This window comes from Sarcophilus harrisii, chromosome 5 (genome assembly GCF_902635505.1).
Source record: "Sarcophilus harrisii chromosome 5, mSarHar1.11, whole genome shotgun sequence".
In the NCBI taxonomy this organism is placed as follows: Eukaryota; Metazoa; Chordata; class Mammalia; order Dasyuromorphia; family Dasyuridae; genus Sarcophilus; species Sarcophilus harrisii.
Window position 1 is genome coordinate 276,511,964 of NC_045430.1, and position 24,731 is coordinate 276,536,694.

Consider the following 24,731-nt stretch of genomic DNA (forward strand, 5'->3'; position numbering starts at 1 on the left):
AAGTAAATGATGTCTTAAAAGATAAAATGACATTATTGAAGTGGGAGTAATTAATTTCTAAATCTATTCTCAGTATAAAAGCAGATTATCAACATTGAATTTGAAAATAGATTACTAAGAAGGTATCATCTGCAAAGAAAAATGACACCATGTTCAGCTATTTAAATAAGTTACTCACTTTTAAAAAAGAGAAATGGATAAAGGAACAGATATTGGACAATCATGTCCATAGAAAGAGGTGGAAAGAACTTAGAGCCCAGCTCAGTCAGCAGATACTTGATCTCCTTACTAATAAGAAAGATATGTAGCCAAAGAATATATCAATTTAGCATGTAAATTAATTTCCAAATCTTATAGGTGAAGCCTGTTGCAAAATTATAAGCAATATAGTCTCATAAATAGCAAGAAGGAATGGAAGGGAAAATGAATTATAGAAGAAAATCAGTTAAGCCAGAAAATCCCAGAAGTATTAACTAATGAGCAAAAAGATATTTCAATTCTTACTGTGTGCTAAGAACTCTTTAAAGTGTTGAGGATACAAAGAAAAGGGGAAAAAGCAGTTCCTATTCTTACAGAACTCAGAATTTAATGGAGGAGGCAACTGTGTACAAACAAGATTTTGACTGGAGCTGGAAGGAAGCCAGCAAAGCCAAAAGGTAGAAAAGAGGAGGGAGGGATACTTTTGTCACTGCTGAAAATTAGTAGATTCTATGTCTGCCAGTATTAGAGAAGACATTTTGAAGTAAGGAAATATATGCAAGACGAAGCCATCCCATTTCTCCTAATTTCCTGATGACGATTTGATTCTTTCTTGAAAACTGTTCCTTCAATCCACCATCCTCCAATGGGAACCGCCATTTTCAAGGATGACATCTAAAAGGCATTTGAAAAAATGATTCCTAGCCCTCCAACAAGCTTGAAAGGGGAATTTTTCTTTGTATGACTAAATCAAGATAATTGGTTTTAAACTGAATAGCAATGCACCGAGTATCAATTAAGCAATGTGAAAATGGCAGCACTCTCTTGTTTTCAAGCCTTTTCTTTCTCTCTGATGCTCCACATTTGCTTCTATCAATCTCCTGATGATAAAAACAGAGTCCTGGTAAATGATGAAAATACCATATAAACAAGAGCGGGAGAGCAGGAGTGAGTCGTGCCAAACAGCGTTTGCTGCAGAGTGCACATAGCAATTTTCATTAAGAGCTCTTATTAGAAACAAACATGGCCCCAGATTTCAGAGAAAGAATTGGCAGTTCTCTATCCACAGGAAATCTACTTGACTGTGTCCTCCTCTGTATCAAGCTTCTTAATCCTGTGGAGATAGATGGGGCCCGAGTCCTAGGGATTAAGTCATTTAGGCAGTGGTTCCCTCCCTTCCTCCACACCCAACCAATTTGAAAGTGATAATTTAAGCAAATAACTTCTGTTGCAGTGATGGTTTAAATGAGACCCAGTGGCTAGTTTGAACCTTTTCTCTGAATTAATTGTTTGACCAAAGTGACCAGGTTAGCCGTTTCATTGACCAATCAACAGGCACTTACTATGTGTCAGGATGTGCCCATCAAGTCAAAACAGCTAAACAACTGAAGTAGATGCCTTCTCCTGACAGGATTGGGCAAAAGTGGAAGGATGAAAGCGAGCTGGTTGTTTCATCTTTTAAAGAAGGGAAGGATTCAGACCCCAGTTGATATTTGGTGAAGCTCATGGACTCCTGAAAATCTTGTTTTTTAAATGCATAGGATAAAATACTTAGGAATAAAAAGGAAACGAATTCTATTGATATAAAGATGTAAATTTTTGTGATCCAAGTTCATTGACTCCTTGAAAATCATTGATGGAGCCCAGGTTTAGAACCCTGCTCTTTAAAGCATAAAGTATAGATTCCCCAAGGCTAGCTAACTGGTTCGCTCACAAGAATGTTCATCCAAAGCTCTAGACCCGAAGAAATGAGTGTCAAAGGAGATCCAACCCAAGTGATTCATGAGGATAAATATTTTTCCAAACTCCTACACATGCAGAGGTTCTACACCTGGACAGATCATAGTGTTAGAACCTGAGAGAGCACAGAGACCAAACTGAGGAAACTGATGTCCAGAGGTCACCAGAAAGAATGGGCATTCATCATCTGGCCCCAGATCTCATCCCTTTTCTCTGAATTCCTCTGCTTTATCTACCTTTTCCTTAAGATGAAAATGAGAAGTGAGAAAGTCGGAAGGAACCTCCCTCTACACTGCCCTAAATGGGGTAACTGGACTTAGAAAAAACCCAAATCTGACACTGACTATAGGTAAGCCCTTCATCCCCCAAAGCCTCAGTGTTTTCAGCCTTATAAAGGAGATAATCACACCCAGACTGTCCACTTCACAGAATTGTTGGGAATGGATGAAGATTGAAAGAGAATGAAGAAGATAGCATTTGGAATCAAAGCTTTGGGTTTAAATCTAGCCTCTGACACATAGGAACTAAGGTATCTACGGTACCTTCAGCAAGTACTCTAGACCTCCTGGGATTCAGTTTTCTCATCTGTAAAGTGAATAAGAAATTTGATCTAGATGACCTCTGTTCTGTCTCCCTTGAAACCTTTGACCCTTAATGTTCAAATGAGAAAATGAAGTCATGTGTGAAAAGTGCTTTTTGTCATCCCTTCATGTACTCTAAAGGCAGAACTTGTCATTAGTTCTACCTGCCGCAGAGGAGTGTTACAAAAAAAAGGGTTTTGTAAAACTTAGAACACTCTACGGATTATGTCATATCATATTATATTTGACATATCACATGTTATGTTATATCACATTATGCTACATTATACAGTGCTGTTATATCCTACTACATTGTAACATTAACTTACATTATATTTTAATAGCACATTATGCTATGCTCTATCAGGTTACATAACATCATCAATATGTCATGTCATGATATGTCATATTATATTATCTCTAGGTATGGCATCTTTTCATTCTCTCATATCTCTGAATATTCTCATTTCCCTTCCAGTGGGCTCCAAACAGCCCAACTCCCATCATTCCCCCCAGGAATGGCAGAGACAATCTCTGCTTCCAGTGGCTGTGCTTTCCATGAACTCCCTTATGGCCAAACACCAGATTTTTAGTAACAGAGCTGGGCTAACAGAGCTCAGCTAAAATTGTAGAATGGCAGAGCCGGACAAAGTAGCAGCTCATCCCGTACAACCCCCTCACTTGAAGATCATGAAATGAAATCCCAGACTGGCAAAGAGATTTGCCCAGAAAACGAAGGGGAGAGCCCGAACCAGAACTCAGATCTCCCAATTGCCAGACCAATGTTCTTCCCACTATACTATGTTATGACAAGTTGGGTTGTGCAAAAAGAAATGCTTTTTTTCCCTTTTGAAGAGTTGTCATAGAAATAGTAGGTTTCCTTTTTCGATGAGCTTTCATCAGCAGACAGGTATGTCTCAGGCAGGTGTTTGGAAGTGGCAATTTCAACTAAAGACAGAATGTTAGCAGTGGCAAATTGGTTAACTATGTATTACGGTGCTTAAGAAATGGAAATAATGATAGTATGTCTTATTTATACTTTCTTCCTTTTTTGTTTTTAATTGGAAAGGAGATGTGTTGATTTTTCATACTTAAAAGAGGTAAGAGGTAGGTCGTCCCAGCGTTTAGCAATAGGTGTTCCTTACCTAAGTGATATATGAATGAAGAAAAAAAGACTCGGAGCTCATACCATATATATTTTGCTTATGCAATTGGGGCAAAGGGAATAGTCCTGAGTCGAGGAGGAAAAAGTGGGATCTAATGGCCATCTCAAGTTCAGCTTCGTTCCATAGAGAGGTGATGGGCTTTCAAAGTCTTCATCTATCTCTTTTTATTTCCTTTAGGGTAGAGACTTTTTTTATCTTTTACATTTACATCCCTTGTTTCTAGGACAGTTTCTTAGGTTTCTAGCTCTAGGGTACCCAGGACCCAGTAGCCACCTACTAAATGCTTCCTGATGGATTAACTGATTGATGGGTTCCTGTAAACAGGTTGCCTCTTATTCATGTTCTGTGAGGCTCCCCTACCTCTGCTACCTTGAGTGCCTGTCTGGGACCCAGAACCCTTTTACCCTCATTTGAAAAAACCTAGACTTGAGTTGATGTAAGTTATATTTAGAGATTTTCCTGGAGTAAGTCCAGCTAGGGGCAATGAGCCAAAGATGGAAAAAGATTCTTTTGGGGGGTCAGCCCTCAGATCAAGCAAGATGTGTATCAGCCAAAAGATCTCATGGGGGAGCCTCAGTCATGATTATATGCCAAAGAGAAAAGAAATTGCAAAACAACCTTGTAAGGAAAGAAAAGCTGGTGTATGGTCATGACATTGAATGATCCCCAGGGTTTTTGTTTGTTTGTTTTGTTTTATTTTTTTAAAGAAATGCCCATCTTTTTACTATCAGTTTTCTCCTGGTGGCATAGAATGCCACAGTCTTCCAAGAATTAGGAGCAGGTAAGAATCCTGTGGTTGGGGGGCTTTCTGTTTATTGGTTATGGATTTCAGATGGAACATTCAAGGGGAGACCTCCCTGGGATTTGAATCCCCACTTTGACACTTGTTGTGTAAATTTTTAGGCAATTTGGATATTTAGAATTCTTATCTGTACAATTCTTATCTTTCTACCCCATTATCAGCAACAAGGAAGTGCAGAGTGGAAGCAGCATAAATCACGTCATCAGAGAGAGTGTGTCATGGAAATGGTTCTTTTCTTCTGAGAGAGGAGAAACAATAGTGTCTTGTTGGTATCCAGCAAGTATTAAGAGCTGTAGAGAAGGCTCCTTCTCTCTAAGCTGGGGTTTGGGTGGATCCCCCAAGACAATTTCCAGGATTCCAGAGGATAAGGATCCCAGAAGAAGAGAAAGGACAAATATCTGCATTGATGGGCAGGGCCCACATGGATGAGATGAGATCACAGATCCACTGAATTAAAGAAGTCTGGAGTTATAAATGATGCTATTCCCAATAGGCTTTTCATCAGTAACAAATTGAAAACAACACAATATAACACATACCTTTCAGCTGCAACATAGACTAGCATGACTTCAAGGAGATGAAGCATAAATTTATTAATTGCGATAAAATGAAATCATTTGTGGCACAATATGGCTCATGGAAAGAGTCTTGGTTCTAGAGCCATGGGAACAGGATTCAAGTCCTGCTTCTGAAAATGTGTGTCCTTGGCAAATCACCAGCCTGTCTGAGTCTCAGTTTCCCCCTCTGTAAAATGCTGAGGTTAGTTGGACCTTGAACCCAGGTCTCCTAAGGCTGTTTCCCCATAAAGAATGAATCCATTAATGTCAAACTGTCTCTGAGGGCTCAAGGTGGAGCAGGAAGACCAGTAAAGTCCCACTGGGGAAGAAACCCAAAAGAGGTGATCCCAAAGCTTTCTAGTCTTGTCTCTTTCTGGTTAGGAGAGAGAGCTGAGAGACCTACTGTTAAGGGATAGGTCAGTTCTCCAAAGCCTCCACAGCTGTGGATCAGAGCATCTGAAGGAGTTGCGGGGCAGCCTTTGCTGACACAGGTGTTGCAGACTGGGAATGAGAGAGATTGGAGGCAGAGGGAAGAGGAGGGAAGTCAGACAACACAATGGCCTCTCAGTCAGAGAGGTCAGAGAACAGCAACCACCTCTCAGTCTCCTTGTATCATCCTCTCACAAGAGGAAATCCATTCTGGGTTGGATCTCCAGCATCCACTGTCAGGTGGGTCCCATGTATTCCAACAGCTCTCCCGTGTATTCCAGCACTGTACTGCACCCCGTTTTCCCCTCAGTGGCACTAGTGAAGATTTTGTGTTTTGCTAAGTGGAACCCTTGTGATGGGCAGTTGGGTCAAAGTGTCTATTAGGCCACTGAAATTAGCCCAGAAAGTAAACTCACTCCTAAGGTTTGCTCTCCAGGAAGTAATAATGATGCCCCATTTCTACATCTTTCTTGTGAGAACACTTTCCTCAAAAGAGACAATGAGGGGAGCCCAACCAGGAGAATGAATTATATAATGACTACGATGTGGTAGAGACTGAAGAACTCATTGAGTGCAGGGAACGACCATGATTCCAGAGGACAGATAATGAAACACTCCACTCATCTCCTGACAGAAAGGTGATGGACACAAGTTACAAAATCAGACATACGTTTTCAGGTACAGCCAATGTGGGAGGTTTTTCGATTGATTAGACATATTTTCTACAGGGTTTTTTACTTCCTTTTCCCCCAATTTTTAGATAGATATTTGAAGGAAGAGATCAGAACCATTGACCTGGTTCTGCTCCTTTATTCTGTATCAAGTTCATAAAATTCTTCCCAGGTATCTCTGAAACTGTCTTTTCCATCAGATATAGACCCATTTGGGGATGTGGCCATAGTAGAAATTTTGTTTTGCTTAAATATGTTGTTGAATCATTCTATTTGTGTTCAACTCTCTCTGACCCCATTTGTGGGTTTTTTCACAGAGATACCGAAGTGCTTTGCCATCTCCTTCTCCAGCTCATTTTACATTTGAGGGAACTGAGGCAGACAGGGTAAAGTGACTTGCCCAGGATCACACTGCTAAGAAGTGTCTGAGATTGGATTCAAATTTAGGTCCTGGACTCCAGGGCCAGCATTTAATCCACTGTGCCACCTAGCTGCCCTTTGATTAGCTATACTTACATGATGAGTTCTATTAAAATGAAAAGTTACAGGTTGAATTTGTTCTATATTTTTTTAAAAAAGCCAACAGTACATCCTAGAGATTCATAATTTTCTGTACAATTCTGTTTCACTTTAGCATTGTATATGGAAATGGTTATTTAAAATTTTTTGGTGTTTGTTAAATTCATAATTTTTTTTTAAAGAAACAGATTGAAACTAAGCAAAAACTTCAATAGAAATAGGAAACGACCCTTAATGGCAGCTGCCTCCTCTCTTTGGCTAGCCAGGCTCCCACCTGAGAACTACTCACATCATTTTTTTTTTTTTTTGAAAACAGCAGCAAGTTCTGAACAGTCTGGGCTGAGTTTAGTAAGCAGATAAGCTTGTTTTGCAGCTGCCTACATGACAGTCCTAATCACACACTCTAAATGGAAATGCTGGTCCCCTTTGCTGCATGTTAAACTAAAAAACGAATGTCAACTAGCCCCGTACCCAGAATACTCTTGGGAAGAAATGTTTCCCAGATCTACAGAGATATATGGGAGAGATTACCCCAAGCCCTGGAGTTATGGATCCTCTTATCCCTTTCACTGCTGGGAAAGTAGAGCTTTCATAGGATGGCACTTTCTCCAGTTATCAAGACTCTTAAGAGGCTGCTTTTGTGGACATCACCCCCATCAAAAGTAATATGTTTTTTATACAGTTAGGTGGCTGGGTCTGAGATGAAGTCCACCAACTTCGAGGGAAGTCTCTAAGAATCAGGGCTTCTCTGACTATTTAAACAAGAAACAGAGACCAATAATTCTCTTTTGGGTCTCTTGACTCCTGCAGATTGTATTTTCTATTTTCTATTTTGTATTGAAATTGTCTGAGTCTTAGTGGACAGCGTGAACAGACTGATAGGGTGAGTCATTCGTAGCTGAATGGACTAGCCGGGGAGGGAAGGCCATCACATTAGGGAATGAATGCTTTGTGATCTATGGAATTCTTCCGCATTCTCCAACCATCATTCTCCAACATGACAATCTACCCCCAGCTGAAAGCAAAGAATTCAAAGAACTCTATTGCATTAGAGTTTTCAATTTGGGGATGTGAAAGCTAGCATTGTGCAAAACGAGAGATCTGAACATTATCTATTTAGAAGGGCCCTGACAAGTCTGCTCTTCCATGCTACATTCTACCCCCAGATAATGAAATCGGTTTCCAAAGACAATTTCACCGAGAACTGAATTTCAGTATCTAAGAATGGAATCTTATCTAATCATTGGGTGGTAATGATGACCAAGAACCAGGGACTGACTGACACCTGACTCTCTTGGTTTGTTTCGAGCCAAGTAAGTACATGTCTTACCAGCAAATTTTAAGCACAAATTAAAAATAAAAAAAAATCGATCCTATATAAGAACAATGGAGATGGGGAAAGGAACCCGATGTATGATTTTATTGGAATGGGGAATTCTCCAGATGAAGAAACTGCCTATAACAATGCAAGTCAGCACCTTCTCCATAACTTATACTCTCTAGGGAGTTTCTTAATAGTTTAAGTGACTTATCCAGGTTCACAGAGTCAGTATTGAAGGCCACAAGAAGAGGCATATACAGTTGAGAATCTATCCTGCAGAGAAAAGATGCTTAAATTGTATAAAAATATCCATGGTAACATCATTTGTCATAATAAATTATTAAGGAAAACTCATGAGAACAAGTATCGAAAAATGTCTGAACAAGTGACATTTGAATGTAGGAGAGTATTATTCATATGAAATGCTGACTGCAAAAATCCAAATACAGAATATTTTGAATCCTCTCTTATGCTCTGCTTTGTACATAGTAGTGTTTTTTTTTCCTATTTTGTAGTTTTAAATAAATGGATTTTTAATGATTTTTAGGAAATTAAAAAAATAAATACAAGAAGACTTCCAAGGAGTGGTGCTGAGGGAAGAAATCCTTTACAGATTGAGTCTAGCTATACAAATAATAATATTGTAAATTAATGTCATTTAATGGATAATTAATGTAGATAACAATGTATACAACAATGATTGCAATTCAATTAAAAGATGTGCTGAAGAAAAATTGTTCAGAAAAGTTTTAGAAACAAAAACAAGCAGGATATTTTTGTTTACTACTTTGCCAAAATAAAAAAATAGCTAACACACAAGGCTTTAAGATTGGCAAAGTGTTTTATATATATTTACTCATTTGATCCTGACAATAATTGTTGGGGGCGGTAGTTGCTATTATTATCATCATTTGACCAATAAGCAAACTGAGGCATAGTTAAGTGACTTTCCCAAGATCTCAGGAGTGTGGAGCATCTGAGGCAGGATTTGAATTTAAAATTAAGAAATGTGCATATGCCAATGAAACTGTGATTTCCTGGATCTAGGAGTTCCCTCCAATGGTGCAGGTCAAAGCTTGACCATCTCATGCATCCCTTATCCATTTTCTTCCAGAAATTCACCATAATTCACCATTCATCCCCCAATTGTTTTCATTTCTTCTGATATTTTTGGGAAACAGTGAAACTTTCTTGACTGCCCACCTACCATCCCTTGCACTCACCATATGACCAGTCCATATTCTCTACCTGTCATACAGTTTCTTGGGGATAACCATTACTCCTGGTCTTCTCTGTGGTTCCTTATTGGTTACTTGTTGCTGACTACTCACACATGCCCTCATCCTTTGCCATTTCCCATAGAGGGGGATACCCATGGTTCTTCAGACTCTGATATTAGCATCATGGTAAAGCGCTCTACCCAAAAGATGAGCTTTGGCTCCCATGAGTAGCTTGAAGTCAGCAAAGTAACTCTGCCACTCCCAGTAGCCTTACATCTCACTCTGCATTCTCCATTTCAATGTCATATTCACATAGTCATTGTTTTTAAAAATGAAATAATCATATTGATATTAAAATTTTTTGTTTGTATATTAGAATATTTCATGCATATTGTATATATTTATTATATATGTGTGTATGTATATAAATTCTTATATACATATATATATATATATATATACACATACACAGACAGAAAGACATAGTAGGGGCAGCCAGGTGGCTTGGTGGATAAAGAACTGGATCTGGAGTTGGGAAGACCCGAGTTCAAAATGGAATTCAGACATTTCCTAGCTTTGTAACCCTGAGCAAGTCACTTAATCCTGTTTGCCTTAATTTCTTCATCTGTAAAATGAGCTGGGGAAGGAAATATCACAGCCCTCGTGTATATTTGCCAAGAAAACCCCAAATGGAGTTATGAAAAGTTAGACATGACTCAACAACATGATATATTAAATGGTTGCTTTTATTGACCATGACTCAGAATTTTTAAAGGTCTATGAACTCTTCAACCCCTGCATTTTCTCTGTTCTTTCCCAGTAGGAAAACTTTTCTAAGTGCATTCATTGACTTGCTGTTTTTCTAGCAGCAATGGGTAACACTTAGTCATTATTTTATCTTATCCAGGAAACCTCATAACCGAGCTTAATATCTCGCTAGGGTCTGGGTGCAGTTTGTGGCCAGGATGTGTAGTGTTCCCTAGAATGATTGAACACACATCCTTGTCTTCTTCAGCCACTTGTTCTGATACCCCAGTAAGCTAAAGAGCTCTAGACAGTGCAGTTGTGCCATCATGGCCTTCCAAGCTCATAGGAGCATCAAGGCCAACATTCCCATTTTATAGATGAGCCAACTGAGGCACAAGAGCAGTTGAGAGAGAATCACACAGCTAGGAAGCATCCGAGGCAAAATTTGAAAGCAAATACGCCTGAGTCCAAATTCAAGGTTCTCTCTACTGTGACATCTCTCAGTCTAGTTGGCAAAAACAAAAGATAAAGGAGTGAAGGAAGGTAACAGCCAGTACTTTCCACTCATATCCTGGTGATGTCAAGAAAAAGTAAGGAAGAGGGCAGCTGAGTGAGATAGTGGATGGAGAACCAGCCCAGTCGGGGGGCCTGAGTGCAAATCTCACCTCAGATGCTCATTAGCTGTGTAATCCTAGGCAAGTTATTTAACTGTGACTGCCTTCCCTGCCCCCAAACACAAAAAAAGCTCAGCCTTTAGCTCATTCTATGGTCATGGCCATAAGGGACTGCAGTGAGCATAAGCGGAGGGACAGTCCATGAGCACAAAGATCCAAGCGTGGAGCTCCATGTGAAATTCCACCAAATGTTTTCTAATCGTCGTCTCGTTTAATCCTCACGAAGCTCCGTGACACGAGTAAGTTCTCTAGGTTTTGTTCTCCTTAGAGGAAGCTGTAGCTCAGACTTTCCCACGAGGGACTTATTCAGAAGGCCAGTGAGTGTCAGAGGCCGGACTTGACCCTGGGTCCGCTCCACTCCTTCCAGTCTGCCCGCAGCCGGGTGGGGGGGAATGGGGACCAGCTGCACCTGCGGGGCTGGAAGCTTCTGGGGCAGGATGCTCTTGTCTGTAGCGGAGATGCCCAGGTGCAGCCCTGCATCTAAGTGTTAGGTTGGAGAATCAGGCTGCCCCCTCCCCCAAGAAAAGGAAGCCCTAAAACACTTTATTCTGACTAGTGGAGATGGGGACTCAGACCCAAGTGGGTTCCCCCACTGCTGAGAGGTCCCCAACTTAGACCATTGTAGAGCCTTGAACTGGAAGCCATGGAACTGCAGAGAGTTTGACGCTGTCTTCTGGCAGTCTAAGAGCTGCAGCTCTGCATTTAATTCCTTTTCAGGGAGCAGTAACACCCTCCCCTGCTCACTGTAGGAACTACAGCAGGTGTTAACTGCAGAGCAAGTGGAGAAAGGCTGCCCCTTGGGAGCCAGACTGGTAAGTATTATATATATTGGTTATATATTGGTATATATATATTATATATATTGGTATGGTACAGTACAGCATCCTGCATATAGAGCTGTAAGGTCCCTCAGATCTGGTCCAAGCTCTTCACATTTTACAGATGAGGCAATTGAGGTCTGGAGAGGTTAAGTGACTTGTCCAAAGTCACATAGGCACTACATTTTAGAGGTGCTTTTTGGGGATTCTCTGATTCCAGAGCCCATTTAGTTTCCAGGGTGCCACCTTGCCCCTCACATTTCTTTTTCTTTTTTTCCAAAAGGTTTTCATTTATTCAGTTAAAAAAGTGAGTTCTGCTGAAATCTAGTTTTGTTCTAATAATGTCAGATAAATAGGTCATTATTGCCCAGCTTAATGCTTTTGATTTCTTTTTTTTTAAATAATATCATTAAAATAAAATCACTCTTTTATCTACCCATGTCAATAGCTGCAGTAAAACCCAAATAGAAGGATTTATATTTAGGGCATTTCCTACTCAGTATCCATGAGACCTGAAAATACTAAGAATGAAGAATTCTGGGAGAAATATATCTCCCCTCCCCAAACATACAATATAGTATCATCTCTTCCCAATGTGTGCTGCTGGCTTATGATACTGAAGGAGGAGCTATGTACTAAAGATATCTCAGTCCAAATGTGTGTCATTCTTCTTTTTTTGACAGTATTTTACTTTTTTCCAAATACGTGTAAAGATGTTTTTCGACATTCATCCTTGTAAGACTTTGTGTTACATATTTTTTTATTCCTCCCTCTTTCACTTTCCTTCCCCCTTCCCAAGGCATCAAACAATCTGACGTAAGTTAAACATGTGCAATCCTTTTAAATGAAGTTCCATATTTGTCATATTGTATAAGAAAAATCAGACCAAAAGGGGAAAAAACATGGAAAAGAAAAAGCAAACAAACAGGTGAAAATACTATGCTTCAATCTGCATTTAGTCTCTATGGTTCTCTCTCTGGATGCAGTTGACATTTTCTACCCCAAGTCTATTGGAATTGTCTTGGATCACCACATTGCTGAGAAGACCTAAGTCTATCATGGTTGATCATCATGTAATCTTTTTTCCTGAGGCAATTGGGGTAAAGTGACTTACTTACCCAGGGTCACACAGCTAAAACGCATTAAGTGTCTGAGGTCAGATTTGAACTCAGGTTCTTGTGACTTCAGGGCTGGGGCTCTATCCACTGTATCAACTAGCTGCCCTGATCATCACATAATGTTCTGGTTTTGCTCACTTCACTCAGCATTTTGCTCATTAAGTCTCAGCAGACTTTTGAGAAATCAGCCTGTTCATTATTTCTTATAGACCCATAATATTCCATTATATCCATATTACCATAACTTATTCAGCCATTTTCCAATTGATGGCCAACCATTATATGTTCAGTTCTTTACCACTACAAAAAAAGAGCTGCTACAAACATTTTTTGCACATGTGGATCCTTTTCCTTCTTTTTGCCTCCCAATTTTCTCTTACTGATTCCTGATTCTTTTCTTTGGAGCCAAACAGAACACAATTAATCCCTCTTCTACCCAACAGCCTTTGAATACTCAGAAATGTCTATCGTGTTCTTCTTTATCCTTCTCTGCTTTGAGCTAAACATTCCCAGTTCCTTCATCTGATCCCTGTATGACATATTTCTGAGGTACCATCTCTCCCCCTTCCCCCTTGGCTTTTGAACTACACTTAAGAGTCTTTATGACCCAATTTAGCAGCAGATTGTATTCTGCCAATGTTCTCCAATCATAAGCTTCCCAATCAAAATGTCAATGACTTGAGCTTGGGGAGAACATCTACTTTTTGTAAGCACAGAGCTGAACCCATTAGGGTTGTTTTATAAATGCTTTTGATTGAGCAAACCCTGAGATACAGAAGGTCTAAGTGATGGGACTGAATCCATGGCAACTTCAGGGCACATCCTGCAGGCTAGATCTTGTTTGGTAGCCCTTAAAGCTTATTTTCTTGTAATTGGATTGTTTTTTCTCCTAAGAGGGAGTCATGAAGGGAAGAAAAGTGGATGATTAAGAGTTTGAGCTTGTAAGCTTTCGGTTTGTATTCAGTTGAATTGCAATTCATTTCAAGAAATGCTAATTGTATACCTCCTACATACAAAATGCAATTCTAGGGAGGGAGGCTGCAAAAGCAAAAACTGTCCTGTCCTGAAAAGGTATGCATTTTGTCAGATGATGCAACACGAGGTGGTATTGTATATCAGGTAGAGTACTGATCTGGAAGCCAGCTTGGGACCCTGATAGCTTAACATCCTGGGCTTTGGTGCCCTCAATTATATACTGAGAAGTTGAAGTGGATGACTTGTAAATGATTTTACAGCTCTAAATCTCAGCTCTCTATAATACAAGTAAACTTGGAGAAGGAGAGAGCACTGGGCCTTGGGGGTCAGGGAAACATCCACAAGGAGGGGTTATTTGAGAATAAATAGGGAGCCACTGAAAGTTTCTTAAGCTAGGAAATATCGTGGTCAGATCTGTGTCTCAAGAAAATTGCTTTGGTACATGTGTGATGGATGAATTAGAGTGGGAAGTGACTTCAGGCAGGGAGAGCAATTGGGAAAGTATTGCAATATTCCAAATGGAGACCCTAGAACTGCAGAAGGAGCTGATGCTACCTGCTGGAGAGTGCAAGAGCTGTAGGCTGAGTGATTGGCAGAGAAAGCTTTGCATTTACTTAGTTCATTTTCAGGGAGCAGTGATACCGCCTCCTGGTCACTGTGGGAAATATTTAAACAGTCCCATAAATGGACCTATAAAGATGAACAGGGAACCATTGATGCTAATCCTTTGGGCAAAATGGAGATCCATCATCTGTCCTGTCATGAAGACTTGTCGATTCATAGACATTGCCACTTGATCTGCCAAAGCAATCTCCAAATTCCCAGCATTTTCCATCAGTCTGGCCACTGCTTTCTTATTACTTCAGGGTTTCTCCATCCACATTGCAGGGTATATATTGTTCCCAAATGTTTCTTGAAATCAGAGACTATCTTGCCTTTTCTGTTTCTGTCCCAAATGATTAGAAGCACAATGCTGGGCACATAATGCTTAGAAAATGCTTTTTCATTCATTCATTCACTTCATCAACTAATTCTAATGATGACAAATCTTTGTTATCTACTCTCCTGGGCACAACTCCCAGCTCAACCCAACAGCCAGTCTATAGATGGAGAAACATTTGGTGAACTCCTGCCTGCTCAGTATTCTCACCATTGTGACTGACAGTGGGCTCCCCCTTCATCCAGGTGATACCAGAGTGCTCTCTTCAGTGGGCATCCGTTGACATCATTTTGCAAATTTGGGACAAAAGAGATCTCAGTGGAAGAGGAAGAGGAAGATGCCCTCTGGGGGTCCCTCCCCCACAGTAATAGTGATTCCAGAGTGCTTCATATCCATCCCCATTTGTCAGATTTCACATCATTAGCCACTACAGAATCAAGAAATCCAGATGAACACACTAACATCCTAATACTTTTCCTTAGTTCCCTTTGGAGCTTGGAGGTGTTCCTGAGGCTTCCTTCAAGCCGTGGGGTATTTCTTATGTGATGATAGCTGTGACTTCCCATCACTTAGCTTTGACTCCCTCATCATTGTGAAGCTCTGGCTCCATTATCTGGAAAGTGGTTCATGACCGTAATCCTCAGAAGGGCCTTCTCCCTCTGAATACTATTAGTGACCTCACAGGAAAGGGGCTGATTTTCCTCGCTCACTAAATGCATAACGCTGGCTGTTTAAAACGGATGAATTGAGCACCCGCTCCTAGATGGTGCTCCTGCGACCCTTCACCTCCTGGGGATGTCTATTGTTAGCGTCGAGCACAACTGAACGATAAACAAGAGAAAATAATTTATCTGTGCTCCTCAAAGTGCTATCTTCCTGAAGGCATTATCTCACATAATTTGTTAACATTAGAGCTCATGACTGCAGAAGGACCAGAGAATCAAAAGGTTCTAATGCGTTTTGCCAAAGGGAAATTTACCATCTGCTTGTCATCATGAATCATAGATGCCGAGAATAATATTTTAGAAGCCCCTGACAATGCGGGTGCAGGAACTTGTAAATGAAAATTACTGATGCTGCTTTTTTTTTAAATAGTCCAGAGGATAAATCAGAGCAGCAGTCTATAGGAAAATAGGTCCAAGATTTGAAATAGGAAAATAATAAAGTATATTATTGGCTTATTGTAATTCTAATAAATATCCCAAATCTTTACAATGCAATTACTCTGATTCAAATCTTACTGTCCCAATACATACTTTCCAAACGTGTTCGTAATAAAATTTTACTTGGAAATGTTGTCGGGCAAGCTGGTACAAGCTCTAGAAATCAGGGAGGTATGATGGTTATCTCCATGGTAGGCGTTATTTTTCAGAGGATTCAATGACATGCCATTCTTATTGGCAGCTTGGGTACAAGAAGTTGTCCCCCGAACTTAGAACTGACTCTCTCCCCAGCTATTTCTGGGAATCCTTGATTTTTTTTTTCAAGACTTAGCTCAAATATTAAATTCCATGTGAATTTTTTGCTTATCCCTCCAACTGCTGGTATTGCTTCCTCACAAAATATAATCAAAGAACTTTTATATAATGACTTATAGTTGGCAGAAATGCTTGACACAGCTTATCGCATTGATTTTCACAGGTCAAAACACCTTGACTACCATCATCCCTCACACTAGAGTAGAGATGATCCAGGACCCTGGACCTAAGAGCTTTTGGATAGCAAGACTTTTGTCCATAACCACGGTCATCCTTCTGGGAAATAACCCTTGTGAGGATGTAGTGGGGACGCTGCTGCTGTATCAAAGACTCAGAAAAGTAAGTTTTGGCCATGTCAAGTGGCCATCATCATGAACTGAAATCATTTTATTGGCATAAATGATATTGGAGAAGAGGACTGACCATCTGCTTTGATGCTTCCCCCTACATATCTTAAGAACTTACAATCTGATCTGCAGCTAAAGTCTTTCCTTTGTGAAGGCTCCTCCATTAGAGTATGATATCAAGAGGCAGGTTGGTTTTCTTTTTTATTTATCTCCAGCTTTAGCACAATCCTTTGCATCTTTTTTCAAAAATACGTTTTTCACTTATTCGTTCATTTACAACAATCCTGTGAGGTAGATGCTATTATTTCCCCTATTTTACAGATGAGGGAATTGGAACTAAGAAGGAATAAGTATCTGAAGCAGGATTTGAATTTGGGTCTTCTTGAATCCAGAAAGTCCACCACTTGATCCCTTGCATTTCTTTTTGCTTCCATGTGGATGTGTTGTTTCCCTTTGCAAAAAGTTAAGCTCTTTGAGGGGAAGGACTGTTGTAGTTTTTGTCTTTGTATCCCCAGTGCTAGCGCAGTCAAGGGATAGAGGCTATTTTATAATGTGTTTGGTGACTGGTAGGTGGATAAATATGGGGTTAAGTCAAAAAATGAAGACTTCTAACCAGTCTATTTAAATGTTGGAATTAATTTGCTCTTGATAAAAAATAAATGGCACATCTTCTCCTTTCCAATGGGACTGAAAATGTGCTAAAGATTTCTGTACATGAAATAGCTTCTGCAAATAACACTCTTTATTGTCCAGGATTTACAAGTTTTAAAAATAATAATAGATGCTATATAACCATATAAATATGCTTTTGCAGGAAGGACATTATGGAAAACGAAAAGAACAAGATTAAATATTTAACTAGTAGGAAAATCTGAATTAGGTGAATTTCAAGTTATGTCTTTAATACTATAGAAATGAGTAGATTTGTATGTGAGTGATGGAACTGGATTGGCCTGTTCTTCCTTCATACCAGTAGCTGTGAAAACACAGAATGCCTCAAAAAGCATAAATATAGGATTAAAAGTATAAAGATCCAAGAGGCAAGAGTATTCCTACAGTGAGGATGATAATTTGGTCATTAACATGAGTCTGAAATAAGGATTTTATCTCTTTTTAAAAATTCATTTATTTGCTTTGTTTTTCTCATTTGAAAAAAAGGGCAAAGAAAGGGGTTCCCATTTTCCTCTTTGTCCCTCTCCCAAAACTTGTGGGTTACGTAGAAAGGCAAGATGGATTTAAAAATGCAGCAGATTCTGGAAGCCCAGATGAGCAAGTCATTCATCAGAGATAACTGCACAAAGATGATGTTAGCTAAATATTTGTTAATGTTAATTAAATATTATATAATACCAAAAGTTGCCTTTTAACAACTCTCGGCATATAAACACACAAAGCAATCAACTTATGTGAAAGGTTGTTGTTTGTCCTTCATTCTGGAAGAAGACAATGTCATTAGGGAGGTGATACCATGACATGAAAACCAATTGTATTGCAGTGAGGGAGGGATGGGCAAGGTCACCTGCCTCGCTTGCCCCTCCAGAGCCATCTGGGTTCAGATATAAATCAAGGACACCTAGAGATGGCCCTGGATGCCTAGGGAGACCTTGGTCTTTTTAGGCTAAAGTCTTCAACAGATCTCAGTTTGAATGAGGCAACACCCATTCAGTGATCTTTCACCTACTTCAAAGAAATCTAAATAAATGTGAAAAACATGTTTCAGCCTCCACTTCCTGCTATGAGTTTCTATGTTGGTTTTATTCTTTTGGTCCTTTTAGACGAATGTAGTAGATGACCTCACAATTTTCTCAGATTGAGTCAAAATATCTTCAGATTCCTTGTCTTAAGGGTAGATTTATTCTATTCACATATACTGGAGGTCTAACCACATCACCCCTCCTCCCTCATTCAATAAACTCCAATAGCTTCCTTTTACTTTCAGGATCAAAGTAAAATCTTCTGTTTCTCTTTTAAAAACCCCTCATAATTTGGTGCCTTCTGACTTTTTTGCTCCTCATTTGTTGCAATCCAGCTATCCAGGACCACTATCCTCTCTGCTCTTTTCCCTAGCTCTCCTCCTGAGGCTGGAAGACTTTCTGTTTCTGGTTCCCTTGGAGTTCTCCAAGTTTCAGCTGAACTTCCATCTTTGGCAAGAAGGCTTGACCAGCACTTTCCCTCTGGGCACCCCCCATTTATTCTGTACACACACACACACACACACACACACACACTCATTTATTTTTAGCATTCATTTTAAAAATTTTGAGTTCCAAATCTTTTCTTCCTCTAGCCCTTCCTCCAACCATGGAGAAGCCAAACAATATGATTTCTATTATACATGTGAAATCATGCAAAACATTTCCATATTAGCCATATTGACAAAAAATCCCCCCCAAAAAAAATAAAGTGAAAAAATGTCTGCTTCTCTCAGCATTCAGAGTTCATTAGTTCTGGATTTTTCGTCGTGAGTCCTTTGGGATTGGTTTGGATCATTATACATATCCTGTACATGTCTTGTTTGCATATAGTTGTTTGTATCTTGTATATCTCATTAGACTAAGAGAAGAAGGATTGTTTCTCCATTTCTTTTTAATCTCAGTACTTGGCACTGTGTTTGCCACATGGGCAGCTATGAAGCACTGAATTCACCTTCCTGAATTCAAATCTAGCCTTAGAAACTGACTAGCTTTGAGACCCTGGAAAAATCACAAAAGGCAACTTTTGGTTTTATATAATATTTAACATCATCAGTTTCCTCATCTATAAAATGAGCTGGAGAAGAAAATGACAAACCAGTCCACTGTCTCTGCCAAGAAAACCCCAAATCATGTCACAAAGTGACTGAACTCCAACAGCAATAAACGCTCGCTGTTCAGTATTGTTCAAGCTTCACTCCAGGTCTGCATGGACCAAGAGAGGGAACAGTATTTAAGACGCTCATAGACTGAAGCTGACATTTTAAGCTCACTAACGAATATCCTATATAAGAAAAACACTACATATTGAATTCTACTTACTACTTCTCTTCTTCAGGCTCATACAGCAAAGTCAACAAGACCCCTGGCCCTGCTAGTTTCAAGCCTGGAGGTCTAGCATATCTTCCATATTGTAAATTCTAAGCCAGATTTGAAGATTTATTTCTCTTGAAGAGATAAATCAATTTGGAAGCCTCAGCTTCTTAATTTCAGCCTCTTTGGAGGGTGAAATGGACTGTGGAACTGCTTTCTCTTTCCTGGGCTTTCCTTCGGGGGAAAGTCCTGCACTGAAAAGAGCCCCCAGAATTGCAGCTCTTACCTTTAATCCTCCCATTACCCTTGGATGCTGGGGGGATTTATAACATTTTCCCAGTCCCTTTGGCTATGGGGATGATCTCGAAAATCAGTGGGAGGTGCTTTGCTTGAGCTCCTAAAGTAGTTTCTTTTTTATTTTCTTTGTACAATAAATTATGGAGGCACAGTGAGGACTGCTTGTGTTAAGTAAAACGCAGAGGGTGGGTTGGTTTAAAGGAAATTTTCTAGGTATGACATAAGGTTAGCATCATATTGAGATTGCCACACATGAAGTGGGAAGACAAGCAATGGAAAGTTGTTTTTTTTTCCCCGAATGAGTGTTTTATGGCCACGTAAACTCGGACAAATGCCCAGAGAAGATGCCTAAGCAGGTGCTTCCTTAGAATTAGGGGACAAAGTGAAGATAGAATCAGTCTCACTTCCAGAAGGGAGCTTTATTAAAGAAGTAGTGAGAACATCACGGCCAAAATTCAGAGCTTTCACTTCGAGAAAAAATACTGTCAAAATCTAGCAGAAAGCAGTTCAAATACCAGACAATCACACAAAAGACTTGGCAGTTTTTACTGTAATTGAGAGGAAACTTTATAATGCAATATTCCATAAGGTAAAAGAAATAGGTTTACAAGCAAGCATAAACTCACCTCATAATGTTGAATATTATTCTGTGAAGGTTAGATGGATTGAGTAGTGGGCGTTGAGAGCCAGAAAGACTCATCTTCCTGAATGTAAATGAATTCAGACACTAGCTGCATGACCTTGGTCGAGTCACTTCACCCTATTTTTTGCCTCAGTTTCTTTATCTACAAAATATGCTGGAAAAGGAAATAACAAAACATTCCAGCAGAAATGCTGAAAAAAGACCCTATTTAGGGTCACAAAAAGCTGGACATAAGTGAAAAATAACTGAATGGTAACAATGAATCTTGTAAGGAAAAAAAATAGATCTTTAATAAAAGAGAGGATAATAATATAAGGATATTATATAATTATAATAAAGATATTATAATATTATAAGGATAATAGAATAAGAGGATAATAGAATATAATCATTATAAAAGCCTAGAGAAAAAGTACATGTCAATTTATTTGAGCAATTAGAAAATATTATATGATGCTGTAATGCTGAAATTCTAATGGGTTCAGTAGTAAGTGTCCATTCCTCATCTTCACGTCTTCAAATGATATTTTAAAAGATGAATAAGAAAAACAAAGGTTCTGGGGTATAGATCAGTCTAATCTCAAGAATTGAAGAAGGCAAAAGATCAGGGAGGAAATAAGGGGTGTATTCAATATAGAAAGAAGGAATAGGGGGATAGAACTTGTTACATTTCATAACTGGGTATATGAGGAGAACATACAAGCACAGAGGAAGAGATGAGAAGGTGAGCTTATCAGAAGGACCTCACCCTCATCTGCATGTGTGCAAATTCCCCGCCATGTACACCCCTCTTCTAAAATCAAATTCAACAAAGTCAGAAGTTGGGGGTGAAATGAGGGAATAGCACAAGCAGAATAAACTTCCTGTTTGTGAAGGGAGAAATTAATAGGAAAAAAACAAGAAGAAAAATGAAAAAACAGAGAAAAAAAATCTAGAACCTAAGGGGTTCCCCATCAACGGGAGAATGGCTGAACAATTAGTGATATGGTATTTTAAGGGAATATTATTGTATCATTAAAAAATGACAAAAGGTGATTATCAGTTCATACTGATACAAAATAAAAAATGGGAAGTTGATGCATGTGAGAGCAATTGTCAGACAAATAACTTTGAAAGATTTAAACTCTGATGAATGCGATGAGTAACCATGGCTCCTGAGGCCATATGCATGCTACTCGCCTCTTGACCAAAGGGAGATGGACACATGGCTGCCATGTGGTTTCCTTTTTCTTGATTGTGGTTGTTACAAAGATTTTTCATTTTCTTTTCTTTTGTTTCTAATTGAGTTGCTAAAAGATCAAAGCTGTTCAGTCATTTTCAGTTTTTGGACACTTCATGATCCCATTTGGGATTTTTTTGGTCAAAGACATTAGAATGTTTGTGTTTCTTTCTCCCTCTCATTTGATAGATGAGAAAATTGAGGCAAATGTGGTGAAGGGACTTGCCCAGAGTCACACAGTTAGGAAGTGGTTGAGGGCAAATTTAAACTCCGTTTTCCCGATTCCAGGTCCAATGCTCTATCTACTACCTCATCTAGCTGACCACATAATAGTAATAGTGATGCTCCCTCTCCCCCAAAGAAGAATGATTGAAACATTGTGAAAGTTGTGGAGAAATCAGCAGAAGAAAGTTCAGAAAGAAGCACAGATGGGGAGGACAGTTTTGAAACTAACATGCAGAACTTTTATTTAAAAAAAAGATAATATGAAACACACTTACAGTTTCATTATGTACATTCTTTTTGTGTTCTGTTCTGCAGTGTTTATGGACTGGCTCTCCCTCCCCTTTTATTTTTGGTGTTTAAGTTTAAAATGAAAAAAAAACATTGATCTTATCAAGAGTTTCTGGATATTTTTGCTTCTTTCAAAGGATTTTAGAGACAGAAAGAACTTTACAGTACAAGGATAGAAATACAGATAAGGGGATAATTTAGTTGATTGGACTTTATGCAGTCATAGTAACATGGAATAATAGAACTATAGACTTGCCAGGATCTTGGAGGGGACTATTCTGAGCCCTTCTTCCCATCCCTATTTTACACATGGAAAAACAGATTTAGAAGTGAAGTGAGAGAGCCAGGTCTATACCAGTATTCAGGCTTGACTCCAGTCAGATCTGTTGACAAATTGCACCAACATTCAAGGTTAAAAAAACATACAACAAAAACAAAACAGTAACAATATTTTTGTCACAACAAAACAAATATTATCCTTGATATTAATTTAGTCTTAAATACTTTTTAAGAGCACAGAAATTCATCCATCTAATTATTAATAATAGCAACATTATTAAGCACTAATATTAATATAGAATTATAAGACCAAAAAGCATTTTGCATAGATTATTTCATGTAACAAATATTTATTAAGAACTTAAAAATAATAATAGCTAGTATTTACATAGCATTTTAAGGTCTGCAAAGTAATTAAAATATTATTTCAATTAAAGCCATCTATAGCCATATGAAAAAATGCTTTAAATCACCATTGATTAGAGAAATGCAAATTAGAATAATTCAGGTACCACTTTGCACTTCAAATTGACTAAGATGACAGGAAAAGATAATGGGAAATGTTGCAGGGGATGTGGGAAAACTGGAACACTAGTTGTTGTTGGAATTTTGAACTGATCGAAGCATTCTGAATAAAGTGTAATTAGATGGATGAGTTCCTGTGCTCTTTAAAAATACTTAAACACTACATTAAAATCAAGGATAACATCTGTATTGTTGTGATAAAAATATTGTTACCGTTTTGTCACTATTCTTTATATGACTATACATACAAATACAAATACATGTATACATATATTTTCATATATACATTATCACGTATACTTGATCAAATACACATATATGCATATACATTAATACATATACTAATATCTATACAAATACACATATACATAGAGCATTGACATTTATGTGCATACATATACACATAGATGTATATACACATACATTATACTTTATCCACACATAAGTACATATACATGGGCAAAAAATGCAATTATATGCACATACATATATAGATACATATATATGTACAAATACATAGACATACATTTATACACATATATAGACATATGAATATATTCACATAAACTATACTTTATATAAATATATACAATACACAAATATATATATATATATATAAATATATATTTTTCATATATACATTGACACAAATACATATACTTAAGCAAATATAAATATATGCATATCCATGAATATATACACACAGAAATCTATATATAAATAAGAGTGCCTACCATTGTGCTCTGAGTACTGGACTAGAATGTAGAAAACATGAATTTGTATATGGCTTCGGACATTTACTAGCTAAGTGATCCTGGAAAAGCCACTTTACTTCTTTCTGACTGTTTCCTCATCTTCTTCCCTCTCTATTGTTGTGAAAGTTAAATGAAGTAATATTTTAAATTTAAATTTAATTTTATACACATTGTTTTATGAATCATACTGGGAGAGAAAAATCAGAACAAAGAGGAAAAAGCAAGGGAGAGAAAAAAAGACAAAAAAGAAGTGAATATATCATGTGTTGATTTACATTCTGTCTCCATAGTCCTCTCCCTGGATGCAGATGCAGTTTCTATCCAAAGTTTATTGAGATTGACTTGGATCATTGAGAAGAACCAAGTCTTTCCTAGCCGATCATCACACATTCTTCCTATTACCTCGCACTGTAGCTCCTGAGCCCCTGTTGAGGTGCTTCCATTTCAACAAATCAGCCAAAAAGACACACTTAACTCATAAAACATTTACTTACAGAAAGCAAAACAATAATTATAGCCAAGATGTCCCATAAACCTGTATCATACTTTCTCAGCAATACATACAATATACCTGAGGAAGAATAGGTACAAACTCAGAGATTGAACAGCAAGGGGAAAAAATGGGTGGAGAAACTTGCATCGTGGACAACTCCTAACTCAGGGCCCCTGGCCTTGGTTTCTTCAGAAAGAAGGAACTTTCCTTAAGGGACAATTTATGTGCCCAAGACGCCTGCTGAGAAGGCCCACTCTCCTTCTGAGACTCTGCTCTTCATCTTGATAAAACCATTCCTGCTACTTTTGGGCTCCTGCAGCCCATTTCTTTTATAAAATAGTAGCTTTAAACTTAGAGTCTGTTTCTTTGACTGGGTCTTGAAGACCTGTTACATCCTTTAAGTAAAAAGAAGTTCCTTGAACTTCTTGAAGTCTGTGATCTTCAAAGCTATTCAGATGTGTTCTCTTGAGCTACAAACAACAAAAAAGAAATGTAAGAAATAATTTGAGAGGTTTCTCTTTTCTCAAATTGTACATGGTGCTTTTCCTCCATGTTGATAGAGAAACAGCAAATTCTCATTTCTATCACTTATGACAAAATAATTGATAAAAATAATTTTCTCATAGTCTCTAAATACTTCCTGAATTCAATTTCCCCAGCAATGAATCTCTAAGTTCTAAAACTAGTTAAATGTAAATTAT